This window comes from Symsagittifera roscoffensis, chromosome 9 (assembly GCF_963678635.1).
Source record: "Symsagittifera roscoffensis chromosome 9, txSymRosc1.1, whole genome shotgun sequence".
Classification (NCBI taxonomy): Eukaryota; Metazoa; Xenacoelomorpha; order Acoela; family Convolutidae; genus Symsagittifera; species Symsagittifera roscoffensis.
Window position 1 is genome coordinate 27,060,305 of NC_087070.1, and position 15,804 is coordinate 27,076,108.

Genomic DNA, 15,804 nt, shown 5'->3' on the forward strand with positions numbered 1-15,804 from the left:
CATGTTCGGACAAAAAACTCCCAACGTCAAGGAGTGCCCAAACTTACTATAGATATGGGAAGTTCAAATTCTACCACAAATTTAATATCCAAGTTATCTGAACATTTAAGAAGATGTAAAAAACGTCACACCTCGGAAACTAAGGGCATTGAGCAGTCGCACTTTAACGCACTATTTGCAAATTTGAACTCCAGAGGGTATCATCGCAGCAGAACTCTCATGCTGAGAACTTCAAATGTTTTGAATTGTTAAAAATCTAAGTTTCTGAAAAATTAAAAAAAATCATTAAACAGGTTAAACTCGAAAACTACACGGATTTTACCAGTCAAAATCATTAAACACGTATCTCGGAAACTACAAGGAATTGAGAAGTCGAAATTGGAGGCAAGAATTGCAACACTTGAGAGTACTCTTACAGCACCCAAGTACAGGGTTGGAAACCTCAAACTTCGAGAAAGTTTAAACTTCACTTTTCTTAAAAAATTTGCAAAACAAGTCAGAAAAAAAAGTTTTATCGTCACATCTAGAAAACTAATAAGATTTGAGCAGTCATACTTGCGGGCAAGATTTGCAATCACGGAGAGTAATCGGACAGTCACCAACTACAGAGTTGGGAATTTGCAAATTAAAAAAGAAATTCTTAAATTTTCTGAACTAAAAAAAAACTAAAAAGGTCATATCTCGAAAACTACGAGAACTTGAGCAGTCATGTTCGGACAAAAAACTCCCAACCTCTAGGAGTGCCCTAGCAAAAACTTACTATAGATATGGGAAGTTCAAATTCAACCAAAATTTTAATATCCAAGTTATCTGAACATTTAAGAAGACATAATAAACGTCACACCTCGGAAACTAAGGGCATTGGGCAGTCGCATTTGAACGCACTATTTGCAAATTTCAACTCCAGAGGGTATCATCGCAGCAGAACTCCAAGGCTGAGAACTTCAAATATTTTGAATTATTAAAAATCTAAGTTTCTGAAAAATTAAAAAAAAATCATAAAAACAGGTCGTATCTCAAAAACTACACGGAATTTAGCAGTCAAATTTGGAGGCAAAAATTGCAACCCATGAGAGTACTCCTACAGCACCCAACTACAGGGTTGGAAAACTCATTTAATTTTCATTCCAAAAAAAAACAGAAAAAAAACGTCTTATCGTCACATCTAGAAAACTAATAAGATTTGAGCAGTCAAATTTGGGGGCAAGATTTGCAACCCATGAGAAAACTCGGACAACCACTAGTTACAGGGTTGCGCATTTGAAATTTTTAAAACACGTTTTTAAATTTTCTGACTTTTTTTTGAAAAAAAAAAATAACTAAAAAGGTCATATCTCGAAAACTACGAGAACTTGAGCAGTCATATTCGGACTTAAAACTCAGTTTTTGCTAGGGCAGTAAATTGTTCAAACTTTGTGGGTGACCCTATTTCATAGGGACAACTTTAACTTATATAAATCATGAAAGTTTGGATCAATGTCCTTGAATGTCTGGCCAGCACTTTTGGTACTAATAACTGTTCTACGACTGGATATGCCTGAAACAATAAATGCAGTTTGCCTTAGATTGATATATGATTCACTTGATCTTCATTCCAATTTACTTACTAAACACTGAGACCTTTTTCTACTTCAACAATGCACAACAAACGGCGATCTATGTTACTTTAGTAAATTGCGTAATGCAGCAAAATCATTATAGTTTGCAGCTGTAGCTAAATAATTTGACCGATCAAATCCTGTTAGTTTTACAGAGCGAGTTTGATTCCTGCGACCAGTTCAAAACAAGTATTTAAAATATTCAATTATATTCTTGATAACTATCACTGTAAAATACTTCGAACTAATCAATCAAGATCCATGACTAAAACTTAAAATCATTTGTAAGAGAGAAACTATTTATAGTTTCAGCCGGAGAAGTATAAATTCAACTCAGCAAACAGTTGCTCTTCCTCGACTCTAACCTGGCAAGAAAACTAGTATACACTACATCTATTGAGACTTGGAAATATAAGAGTGGGATTAGGATCGGTATTAAACAAGGAAGTTGCACGAATCTATCCGGCCGAAAATAAGATAGCGTGACGAACAGACGGTGTTCCTTATCCAAAATTACTCTATGAGAAAGCCACCCCGGACTTAAACTCAATACACATAGAAAATTTTCAAGAAGATCAGTCATAAACGATACTTGGTTGGAAAACTCAACTTAAGATTTGAGCAGTCATACATGGGGGCAAGATTTGCAATCAAGGAGAGTAATCGGACAGCCACCAACTACAGAGTTGGGAATTTGCAAATTAACAAAAAAAATTCTTAAATTTTCTGAATTTAAAAAAAAACTAAAAAGGTCATATCTCGAAAACTAGGAGAACTTGAGCAGTCATGTTCGGACAAAAAACTCCCAACGTCAAGGAGTGCCCAAACTTACTATAGATATGGGAAGTTCAAATTCTACCACAAATTTAATATCCAAGTTATCTGAACATTTAAGTTCAAATAAACGATACTTGGTTGGAAAACTCAACTTAAGATTTGAGCAGTCATACATGGGGGCAAGATTTGCAATCAAGGAGAGTAATCGGACAGCCACCAACTACAGAGTTGGGAATTTGCAAATTAACAAAAAAAATTCTTAAATTTTCTGAATTTAAAAAAAACTAAAAAGGTCATATCTCAAAAACTAGGAGAACTTGAGCAGTCATGTTCGGACAAAAAACTCCCAACGTCAAGGAGTGCCCAAACTTACTATAGATATGGGAAGTTCAAATTCTACCACAAATTTAATATCCAAGTTATCTGAACATTTAAGAAGATATAAAAAACGTCACACCTCGGAAACTAAGGGCATTGAGCAGTCGCACTTTAACGCACTATTTGCAAATTTGAACTCCAGAGGGTATCATCGCAGCAGAACTCAAAGGATGAGAACTTCAAATGTTTTGAATTGTTAAAAATCGAAGTTTCTGAAAAATTTTAAAAAATCATAAAACAGGTCGTATCTCGGAAACTACAAGGATTTGAGCAGTCAAATTTGGAGGCAAGAATCGCAATCCTTGAGAGTACTTTTACCGCACCCAAGTACAAGGTTGGAAAACTCAACTTCGAGAAAGTTTAAAGTTTGGATCAATGTCCAAATATAAATCATGAAAGTTTGGATCAATGTCCTTGAATGTCTGGCCAGCACTTTTGTTACTAATAACTGTTCTACGTCTGGATATGCCTGAAACAATAAATGCAGTTTGCCTTAGATTGATATATGATTCACTTGATCTTCATTCCAATTTACTTACTAAACACTGAGACCTTTTTCTACTTCAACAATGCACAACAAACGGCGATCTATGTTACTTTAGTAAATTGCGTAATGCAGCAAAATCATTATAGTTTGCAGCTGTAGCTAAATAATTTGACCGATCAAATCCAGTTAGTTTTACAGAGCGAGTTTGATTCCTGCGACCAGTTCAAAACAAGTATTTAAAATATTCAATTATATTCTTGATAACTATCACTGTAAAATACTTCGAACTAATCAATCAAGATCCATGACTAAAACTTAAAATCATTTGTAAGAGAGAAACTATTTATAGTTTCAGCCGGAGAAGTATAAATTCAACTCAGCAAACAGTTGCTCTTCCTCGACTCTAACCTGGCAAGAAAACTAGTATACACTACATCTATTGAGACTTGGAAATATAAGAGTGGGATTAGGATCGGTATTAAACAAGGAAGTTGCACGAATCTATCCGACCGAAAATAAGATAGCGTGACGAACAGACGGTGTTCCTTATCCAAAATTACTCTATGAGAAAGCCACCCCGGACTTAAACTCAATACACATAGAAAATTTTCAAGAAGATCAGTCATAAACGACTTTATAAAATGATGCTGGTTTTATGCATTTAGACAAACAACAAATTTTTATTTCTCGTCATTCTTTTTGAGGAAAAGAGACATATTCAAGCAGGGGCGGATTTAAGCGGGGGCTTGGGCATTTTATAAATCATAATGAAATTACGCCTTTAATCCGGAAAACCGGAAGGCAATTGATGAGTTAAAGGCGCCACGGCCGCGGCGACAGCTTAGGTCGCTAATGGGTTCCCTGCATAGTTTGCATGAAATTTTACCGAATCTGGCAGAAATAAGCGCCCCATTAAGCCCCCTTTTAAGCCAAAATAATGATTTTATTGGAAAAATCATTGCCAGACAGCGTTTGACTCTTTGACTCAGCGTTTGAATTGATAGCAAACATTACCGAAATTAAGCACTTCGATATACACAGAGAAACGTGAACCGTGTGCGATGCAAATCACGACGGGCTAGGCGCGATGCTAGAACAAAACAGTCATGAGGGATGGCAACCCATATCGTTCCCATACAGATATCTAAATTACGCCGAACGCAAAAACTCAACCAACGAGCTAGAATTACTAGCGGTGGTATGGGCCATTGAACATACAGAAACTACATTTACGGCCGAGTTTTACGGCAATTTCAGATCATAAAGCCTTACTAACATTATTAAAATCGTCCCCGAAAGGAAACAAACCTTACATCATGGCATAGACAAAATGTACGCCGCATTCAAGGATATCTGGATGCTAATGATGCACCGCAATTTGGCGGCAACAGCGAAATTTTGCAAACAATATCTCGAAGCAGGTAAAAATCTGAAATCAGATATAGCTAAGGGTAATCTGGGCAAAACATACGTATCGACAGAACCTAACGAAGTAGTTCAAAAAAATTTTCGGGGGCCGGTCAATTACGTGAATGGACGAAAAAAGTACGCACTGGTTGCCGTTGACGTCTTTTCGGATTGGCCGTCGGCCTCTGTTTGCTCAAGAAAAAACTCAAATATTTTAAGACTCTTGAAAAAGTACAGAGCCACGCACGGGAACCCTCGAAAACTGCATATGGACCAAGCCTCTGGGTTTTGCTCTCAAAAAATATGAAGATTTTGCGAAAAGGAAAATATTGAACTGTTAAAATTGCCGGTTAGAGATCATCGGGCAACCGGTATGATAGAAAGAACAATCGGTTCACTAAAAAATTACGTTATAACCTTACCAAAGGGAACAAGCAGAACAACAATTCAAACCATTAACACTCAGAGCACTGAGCGCTTTGCGATTTGTTCCAAACAGTAAAACATCCTTAACGCCTTTCAAAACCCCTCATGGGAAAAGCGAACACAGTCCTAAGAAATCTAGTAAAACGTCCAAGGTTGAAAAGTCTCAATAGGGATAAAGTCATAAACCAAAAACTGTCTGTTTTAGACGAAAAGAATGGACGGCCTAATGACGAACCCTTCCGGATGGAGTATTGGGAGAAAAGTAGTGACATAAGGGTAGAGCCTGAGTACCGAAGTAACGGACCCGAATAACCCAACCAGGTATGAAAAACTAAAAAAAAAAATTGAAAAACTAACCCCACATACAGTCAAAATGAAAAAAGGCTCTCTTACGGAGAAGTGGTGTCGCGTTTAGATACGAGCAGAAAAGAGAAAAAGAGGCGGCAGGACCATTTTCTACTACGAACCGGGGGACAGTGACACAAGATGAAGTGGCGCAAAAAGAAGCCGGCGGTTTGCCAATCAGGGCGGACAAGCCATCAGCGCAAAAGGAACGACGGGAGCGTGCCGGACGCATAAAAAGGACGACGATGGCAACGCAGGGGGAAAAAAGCAACGCATCGAAGAGTCAAGCAGCGATTCCGAGGACGAGGCGTACGAAAATCCAATGGAGACTGGAAAAAGTAAGGAGACGGGGGGAGGCGAATCAACGGCGAGAAGAGCAAGGGGAACGGACGGAGATATCGCGAGAGAAAGAACTCTAGACGTAAATGCCAGTGACGACAATCCACCACGAGGTTCGACACGACCCAGAAAAGCGGTCACAAAATTAGGAGGAGTCATGATCAGACACCTTTAGGATGGGAAAGAGTCAAAATTAGCGGAAAAAGGGAAAGGAGTCGAAAAGCGAAAAGCCATGGAAACTCGTTAAAACAAACTGTTAGAAAAAACTTAATTACTACTATATTTACATTACAGTAACCCGATGTGTAGTTTAAATTTTGTGGGTGACCCTATGTCATAGGGACAACTTTAATTTATATAAATCATGAAAGTTTGGTTCAATGTCTTTGAATGTCTGGCCAGGAGTCTTGGTACTAACCACTGTTGTACGTCTGGATACGCCTGAAACAATAAATGCAGTTTGCCTTAGATTGATATATGATACACTTGATCTTGATTCCATTTACTTTCTAAACACTGATACCTTTTTCTACTTTAACATTGCACAGCAACCGGCAATCCATGTTACTTTAAGAAATTGCGTAATGCATCAAAATCATTATAGTTTGCCGCTGTAGCTAAATAATTTGACCGAATGAATCTTGTTAGTTTTACAGAACGATTTTGAATCCTGCGACCAGTTCAAAACAAGTATTTAAAATATCCAATATTCTTGATAACTATCACTGTAAAATACTTCGAACTAACCAATCATGATCCATGACTAAAACTTACAATAATTTGTAATACAGAAACTATTTATAGTTTCAGCCGGAGAAGATTAAATTTAACTCAGCAAACAGTTGCTCTTCCTCGACTCTAACCTCGCAAGAATACCAGTATACACTAGATCTAATGAGACTTGGAAATATAAAAGTGAGATTAGGATCGGTATAAGACTAAGAAGTTGCACGAATCTATCCGGCCGAAGATAAGAAAGCGTGACCAACAGACGGTTTTCCTTGTCCAAAATTACTCTATGAAAAAGCCACCCCGGAATTAAACTCAATACACCAAGAAATTTTTCAAGAAGATCAGTCATAAATAGCGGAAAAATCTTGATATAGCGGAAGATCAGTCATAAATAGCGTCAGCCCCCTTTTAAGCCAAAATAATGATTTTATTGGACAAATCATTGCCAGACAGCGTTTGACTCTTTGACTCAGCGTTTGAGTTGATAGCAAACATTACCGAACTAGCAAACATTAGCACTTCGATATACACAGAGAAACGTGAATCGTGTGCGATGCAAGTCACGACGGGCTTGGCGCGATGCTAGAACAAAACAGTCACGAGAGATGGCAACCCATATCGTTCGCATCCAGATACCTAAACTCCGCCGAGCAGAAACACTCAACAACCATCTAGAATTACTAGCGGTGGTATGGGCCGTTGAACACTACAAAAACTACATTTACGGTCGAGTTTTACGGCAATTTCAGATCACAAAGCCTTACTTACATTATGAAATTCGTGTCCCCGAAAGGAAACAAAACTTTTTTCCCTCGACTAACACGATGGTTTGTCCGACTGTTACCGTATGATTTTAAAGTAGAATACCGCCAAGAATCAGAAACGGGAATGGTCGATCACTTATCAAGATACCCGTCAGCAAAAGCGCCCCCTACAAGTCGGTACGACTCAACGTTCACCGTAGCGAAAAAAAAACATGATAAATAAAGCACTTAATCTGCACAAAGAAAAAAGAAGGGAAACAGAACTCATATATAGCACAGGAAAATGTCAATCGATAGAGGGCGAAAGTTCATGTAACTACATCTCAGCCAATGGCAGTGATAAATCAAGTGAATACTCAAATGCACAAAGAGCTAAAAGCGTGCCGTCCGAGGGCGAAAGTCATGCGAGAAAATGCTAGCCAATGGCGATCAAGATATTTGCATAACGCGTGAGATATGCACAAACGGAAAACAAAAAACAGATTTCGTTCTCAATGGTTACACTCAAGTTACTTATTTTCTCATCTATCAAAATTTTCACATCAATCTCATAATTTTTTCGAAAAATTTTTTCAAGGTTATTTCACAAAACTCTCCAACGTCAACACCAGATAAGCTAGATATCACCACGGCAATTGTAAATTCCTCAACTCAGTCAGGCAACGTAAATCTAAACCTAGTACTTAACAATCTAAATAACCCTACAACAACTCTAAGCTCAAGTAGTTCCGACGCAGACAGAAATAAGCTCGCCGCATGATCAATTACCCCAATACGATACAGCATCAAAGAAACTAAATACCATCATCTCTTTTTCGTCAAAATTTCCTGGCCTTTCTTAGCCTCTCGTTAACACGGAAAAGTGGATTTACTCTATTATACTAGCGGATAGCAAAAAGGTGAACACCCAGAAGTACTATGTCTCAACACCCTGGAGGCAAATATCGAGGAAGACCCAACACTTAAAATCATCGGGGATGCCATAAGAAACAAAACCCGAAGGTGAAGGAGATAATCACGAATTTAGGACAAAACTATGGGCAACACTACGGAGATTTCGCAGTGAACAAGAACTGTCTATGGATGGATGGCAGACTGGCGACACCAAAGGCATTAGCAACTCCAATCATGAACCGTCTTCATTATTACCATCATGGCAGAGACAAAACGTACGCCGCATCCAAGGATATCTGGATGCCAATGATGCACCGCAATTTGATGGCAACAGGGAAATTTTGCAAACAATGTCTCGCAGCAGGTAAAAATCTGAAACCAGATATAGCTAAGGGTAACCTAGGAAAACTTACGTTTCGACAGAACCCAACGAAGTAGTTCAATAGGATTATTGGGGGCCAGTTAATTAAGTGAAAGGACGAAAAAAGTACGCACTGGTTGACGTTGACGTCTTTTCGCAGTGGCCGTCGGCCTCTGTTTGCTCAAGAAAAAACTCAAATGTTTTAAGACTCTTGAAAAAGTACAGAGACACGCACGGGCACCCTCGAAAACTGCATACGGACCAAGCCTCTGGGTTTTTCTCTCAAAAAATACGAAGATTTTGCGAAAAGGAAAATATTGAACTGTTAAAATTGCCGGTTAGAGATCATCGGGCAACCGGTATGATAGAAAGAACAATCGGTTCGCTAAAAAATTACGTTATAACCTACCCAAGGGAACAAGCAGAACAAAGATTCAAACCACTAACACTCAGAGCACTGAGCGCTTTGTTCCTAACAGTGAAACATCCTTAACGCCTTCCGAAGCCCTTCATGGGAGAAGCGAAAACAGTCTTAAGAAATCCAGTAAAACGTCCAAGTTTGAAAAATCTCAATTAGAATAAAATCGTAAACAAAAACTGTCTGCTTTAGACGAAAAGGGTGGACGGCCTAATGACGAACCCTTCCGGATGGTGGATTGGGAGAAAAGGAGTGACACACGGGTAGAGCCTGAGTACCGAAGTGGGCCACGAATCCTGGACGAACAGGAACTGGCTGAGGCAGAAAGGGAATTGAGCCACCCAAAAGCGCCACCAGTGCTGCGGCACAAATCGGCAAAACAGAGTAGATACACAGAGTACCAACAAACAGGAGTAACGGACCCGAATCACCCAACAAGGTACGAAAAATTGAATAAAAAAATTGTAAAATTAATGCCGCATAAAGTCAAAATGAAAAAAGGCTATCTATTACGGAGAAGTGGTGTCGCGTTTAGATACGAGCAGCAAGGAGAAAAAGAGGTGACAGGACCATCTTTTAGTACGAACCGGGGGACAGTGACACAAGATAAAGTGGCGCAAAAAGAAGCCGGCGGTTTGCCTATCAGGGCGGACAAGCCATCGGCGCATAAGGAACGACGGGAGCGTGCCGGACGCATAAAAAGGACGACGATGGCAGTGCAGGGAAAAAGCAACGCATCGAAGAGTCAAGCAGCGATTCCGAGGACGAGGCGTACGAAAATCCAATGGAGACTGAAAAAAGTAAGGAGACGGGGGGAGGCGAATCAACGGCGAGAAGAGCAAGGGGATCTGACAGAGATATCGCGAGAGAAAGAACTCTAGACGTAAATGCCAGTGACGACACGCCACCACGATGACGAGGTTCGACACGAGCCAGAAAAGCGGTCACACAATTATGAGGAGTCATGATCAGACGCCTGCAGGACGGGAAAGAGAGTCAAAATTAGCGAAAAAAGGGAAAGGAGTCAAAAAGTGAAAAGCCTTGGAAACTCGTTAAAAGGAACTGTGAGAAAAAACTAAATTACTACTATATTTACATTACAGATGTGTAACCGGAGTTTGAGTTCAGTAAAATTTAAATATTGTTTAAATTTTGTGGGTGACCCTATGTCATAGGGACAACTTCAATTTACATAGTTCATGAAAGTTTGGTTCAATGTCCTTGAATGTCTGGCCACAAGTCTTGGTACTAATCACTGTTCTACATCTGGATACGCCTGAAACAATAAGTGCAAATTGCCTTAGATTGATATATGATACACTTGATCTTGATTTCATTTACTTTCTAAACACTGATACCTTTTTCTACTTCAACATTGCACAGCAACCGGCAATCCATGTTACTTTAAGAAATTGCGTAATGCAGCAAAATCATTATAGTTTGCCGCTGTAGCTAAATAATTTGACCGATCGAATCCTGTTAGTTTTACAGAGCGATTTTGAATCCTGCGATCAGTTCAAAACAATTATTTAAAATATCCAATTACATTCTTGATAACTATCACTGTAAAATACTTCGAACTAACCAATCATGATCCATGACTAAAACTTACAAGAACTTGTAAGACAGAAACTGTTTATAGTTTCAGCCGGAGAAGAATAAATTTAACTCAGCACACAGTTGCTCTTCCTCGACTCTAACCTCGCAAGAATACTAGTATGCACTAGATCTATTGACTAGGAAATATAAGAGCGAGGTTAGGATCGGTATTAGACTTAGAAGTTGCACGATTCTATCCGCCCGAAAAAAATAGCGTGACGAACAGACGTTGTTCCTTATCCAAAATTACTCTTTGAGAAAGCCACCCAACCCGGACTTAAACTCAATACACCAAGAAATTTTTCAAGAAGATCAGTCATGACTAGCTTTACGAAATTATGCTGGTTTTATGCATTTAGACACAACACACTTTTATTTCTCGCCATTCTTTTTGAGGAAAAGAGACATATTTAAGCAGGGGCGGATTTAGGGGGCGGGAAATCAGGGATTCGACCCCCTGCCGACCCAAAGGGTCCCCTTTGGTAGTTTTTAAAAAATCCATTTTTGGCCGACCGACCCTAAAAACTTTCTAAGGGCGCCTTTGGCGCCAATTTACACTAATTTTGAGGGGGAGCGCGCGCCGAAAAAACTCGATTTTTTGGTCAAAATTTTCCAAAAACTGCATAAAAACGCCTTTTTGGAATTTTTTCAAAATTTTGCCTGCGGCGCACAAAATTTGCCCAAAACAGGGACTAAACCGTGCTTAAGCAGAGCTCGAAAAATATTAGGCAGAGCTCGAAAAATAAATTCGGTCGACCTAACAAAAAGGTTGACAAAATTTTCGAAAAATTTTTGAAAATCCGCCCCTCCCCTCGAGAAAATCCTAGATCCACCCCTTTATTTAAGTGTCGAGACATGTGCTGGCACATGACAAAAAATTTTATCCCATACGATGTGCATTCCGTTATGTGAAAAGACTTCAATGATTCGTTGATTTTCAGTTACAATGAAAGCGAAAAAAAAACCATTTTCTTTAAACTTTGCATTGTAGCTTTAATCAAAACCGGAGTGGCTTCAATATTATATATCCGAGGACACCATCAGACGCTTATTTTTGAATTTGCATTTGCGTGAGAAAATCACTATGAAAAGAAAGAAACGACTCGTGGACATCGGAAAAGGGGCTACCTATAGCACGCCAGTGTAGACATCTCCGAATTGTCAATGATTCAAATGCTTTAGATTCCGGAATTACCAAACGACACGGAAGCTAAAACTTCATATTTTCTGAAGCACTCGTCCAAACCAGGTCAATTAAGCAAGAAAAAAACGGTAGATTCCACATCCATCTGCAAAACTAATGCCTGATTATCAAAGCCTTTATTCAAAGAAAGTTGTTTATCATTTGTAAGCCACTATCTTTGTTTCTTCAAAAAGTAGCTCAGACGTAAAATATGCATAATAGTTGCTCATTGCGAGATTGAAAACCAAGTTGTGCGAATGCTATTAGTTTTTGATCTCTTTAATTTGACCTTTGAAGAGAGAAAATACCCATCGCAAATGAAAGTTGCAAACAAATTTACACGGAATATACACGACTAAAAATTAAAAAAGTGAATTCACTTCAATAAGCCCATATTTGGCGACGGGGAACAAACGAGATAATAAACAAAGACCAAATTATTGCACTACTGCACACAAATAATCCACAAAACTATTAATAGAAAAAGAACTAGGTTTATGAGATTGGAGACAAATTCCGAAAGTTTGATTTCATTTCAAATTGAAACAATTTCTACTATTGAAGCATTACGCGTCGCACACTTCATTATCAATTGAGGGTTAGAGTAGAAGCGAAAGAATAGGAAAATATATAATCGATCATTAGGTTGACACTTTATATATTCTTTTGTCTGTGATCATCAGTTGATTTTGTTCCTCCATTTCCAGCAAGTAGTCCGCAATTTCATTCTCTTCGTACTCAGGGTAGCTCTGCTGAAAATCGAGTGTGACTGTGTCGATGGCAATATCTTGTAGTTGGTACTTATCAAAAACTGCGTTCAGACACTTCATGAATTTCTTGAACCTCGCGTCACTCCCTTTCTTGCTAGGCGATATTTGAAGCTGTTGTTGTACCACAGGTTTTTTGGAGTTACGCGGTTGGCTTTTGGCTTTCGGGACCTTTTTAGCGTTTTCTTTATCTGGATGTTTCTCTAAAGACAGAAGTTTAAATGGCAAAATTCCATTTATTGAACTTAAATAACACTGGAACCAGTTTAAAACTAGTATTTATATCCACTACAATATACATCTCTACAAAATATTTCTTACTAACCAATCACGATCCATAACTAACACTTATAATAATTTGTAAGGCTGAAACTATTTATAGTTTCAGCCAAAAACAGAACTAATTTAACTTAGCAAGTAGTTGCTCTTCTCTAGAACAGTTACTGATATCTTATTTCGCAAATACCAGTATACTCTAGATCTAAGGAGACTAGGATATATAAGAGTAAGATTAAGACCGGTATTAGACTGAGAAGTTGCATGAATCTATCCGGCCAGAAAAAAAAGCGTGACGAACAGACGGTGTCTGAAATTACTCTATGAGTGAGCCACCCCGGAAAAAAAGTCATCTGGTGCGGTCAAGAGTCTCGAACAAGGCCTCAACAAATTTAGATTTTGCAAATTCAAAACAGACATAAGATCTAAGATCCAAACACATAACACAAAAAGTTAAGAAGTATTGAAAATTTAGTGCAATAATTTAGTGCAGTAGTGCAATAATTTGGCCTTTGTTTATTATCTCGTTTGTTCCCCGTCGCCAAATATTGGCTTATTGAAGTGAAATCACTTTTTTAATTTTGAGTCGCGTATATTCCGTGTAAATTTGTTTGAAATTTTCATTTGCGATGGGTATTTTCTCTCTTCAAAGGTCAAATTAAAGAGATTATAAACTAATAGCATTCGCACGACTTGGTTTTCAATCTCGCAATGAGCAACTATTATGCATATTTTACGTCTGAGCTACTTTTTGAAGAAACAAAGATAGTGGCTTACAAATGATAAACAACTTTCTTTGAATAAAGGCTTTGATAACCAGGCATTAATTTTGCAGATGGATAAGGAATCTAACGTTTTTTTCTTGCTTAAATGAGTTGGTTTGGACGAGTGCTTCAGAAATGGACATTATAAGATTTTAAGGTTGAACTACTACAAAAAACTAAAAGAGTGGTGGACAGATGTTGATGGAGGTTGCATTAGTTTTAACTTGTAAAGAAACATAGAGAGTTCAATAATTTTGTTAAGATGGAGAGGTGATTTCAGAAAAGAAGAGTACTGCCAGACTTATCGACAATGTTTTTATTTAGAAGAGTAAATTCAGATTGAGTGGTCGGTCAGTAAAAAACAAAAAATGGAAGAGCCTATAAAACAGAAATTGAAGATAAGGAACATCATTTCGATTATCCAAATTTAAAAGACTTCCAGTTGTTTATATTTTAATATACCAAAAAGAAAGTGATAAAGTTGTATAATTTGGTAATTTCTTTTTCACTGGTTAGAAATAGAACAAATCGAAAAAATTTTGACTGAAATTTCAAAATTTGAGTTGACTATCGAAAAAATAGTATTAACCAGACAAGAAACTTCACTTTGGTGTCAATTGTATATGTTAGTATCTTAAAAAATTTAATAAAACTGATTGATTGAGAAGTTTCATAAACAAAGTTTGGTTCTGATCTACTAAGTACTTTAAAACCTGTGAATATTTCATTCTGATTGGTTATTACCACAAATATTACCTTTAAAGGAAAGCTCAATTGTTTGATATTAAAATTATTGAAAAATCCATGTGAAATAGAGCTCAATTCTGATTGGTTGACATTAAATTTGTTGAACATTCCATGACCATTGAAGCTCGATTCTGATTGGTTGATATCAAAAAAGATAAAAATTTCCTTATGAGTAATGCTCGATTCTGATTGTTTGATACTTTTGAAACTCCATGGTTGGATTGGATGATTTTTATTTCAGCTAAGCTAATAAGCATATCCATTCTGATTCTCTTTCACGTTAAAATCAATTGGTTAAGAAAGTTGCTGGTTTTATTCACTTTTACTCATTTTTCGAGGCTATTCAACTCACTCTTCTTATCTAAAAATTTGGGACTTACTGAAACTCCTATTTATTCTTTCTTCACTTATTGAGATGCCGTTACTGACCAGAAACGAAAGAGTTGAATGTCTTGAATGTGGCAGAGATTACACTCGCTCAGACTAATCAAGACATCGTAAGCATTGTCGCGTTCTAAAGTGTTCCAATTGTAACTTTTATACATATAGCAGCGAGGAACTCACTAATCATATGAAGAAGAAGCATTATTCTTGTCAACATCATGATAAATTATGTGCTCAGCAGTCTCGAAAAACACTCCAAGAGAAGGTTAAATTAATACATTTTTAATAAAAAACCTAGGAGAAAATACTTTGAATAACAATTTTTACTGAATCTGAAAAGTCTATACAAAAAATTTGAAAAACAATCTAGTAAAAATTATACAATGTTTTCATCACTATTCTTGATATGTCATTTTTTTATTCAAAGGTTATGACTGATGATAAAACCAGCAACAATCGAGTTCAAATTTTCGTGAAAAATTCAATGGAAATCGATCCGAAAATCTTTTATCTACAGTAAAAACTCCATTGGTTGCAAGCTTGCGGAGATATTGTTGCGATAACTTTGTAGTAAAAGAGAATAACATATACTAAAGATTGCTTAAGTATTTGTTGATGAAATTTTGTGAAAAAAAAAACTGGATATTAATAAAATATCGACTAATTGAAAGGTTTTCCCTAGTTACTATATTAAAGTTTTCCTTGTTTAGTGCTTGTAGAAGTATTCATGGAGTAGTAAACTTTTAAGCAGATAATGAGGGTTGATTTATTCAGAATTATGGTGTACTACTAGTTCGTAAAAAACTCATAACTGACCTAGAAAAGATTAAAAAAATAAATATGTTCTTGCTAAAAATATATATGTTCTTGCTAACTTTTGAAAACTTCAATTTAAAAATATACATTCTCAACCAAAAATTTACTTCAATATAGAAATTCAGAGTTGAGACAGCAATATACAGGTATCCGGTTGAGAAAACCATTTGAAGTTTTTTAGAAAAAGATTTATGGTATTAATTCTGCTTCGGATTGATGAACGTTCGTTGAAATGATACATTTTTTCATCTAAAACTCAATTTTCAAGTAAAGTTTTTTTGAAATTGGACTAAGTTGCAAGATAGTAGATGAAGCAGAAACTAAGAAAATATCAATTTGACA

General features: G+C 37.2%; 1 long non-coding RNA gene across 1 annotated transcript in view; it reads right to left on the reverse strand.

The window, feature by feature from the left end:
• Window positions 1-12,064: 12,064 nt before the first annotated feature.
• The window catches only part of LOC134853939 (uncharacterized), a 61,937-nt gene continuing 58,197 nt past the window's right edge, over window positions 12,065-15,804 (reverse strand). The window contains exon 2 of the long non-coding RNA XR_010164384.1: window positions 12,065-12,678. This is a non-coding gene — a long non-coding RNA (uncharacterized LOC134853939). The remainder of the gene's footprint in view (window positions 12,679-15,804) is intronic.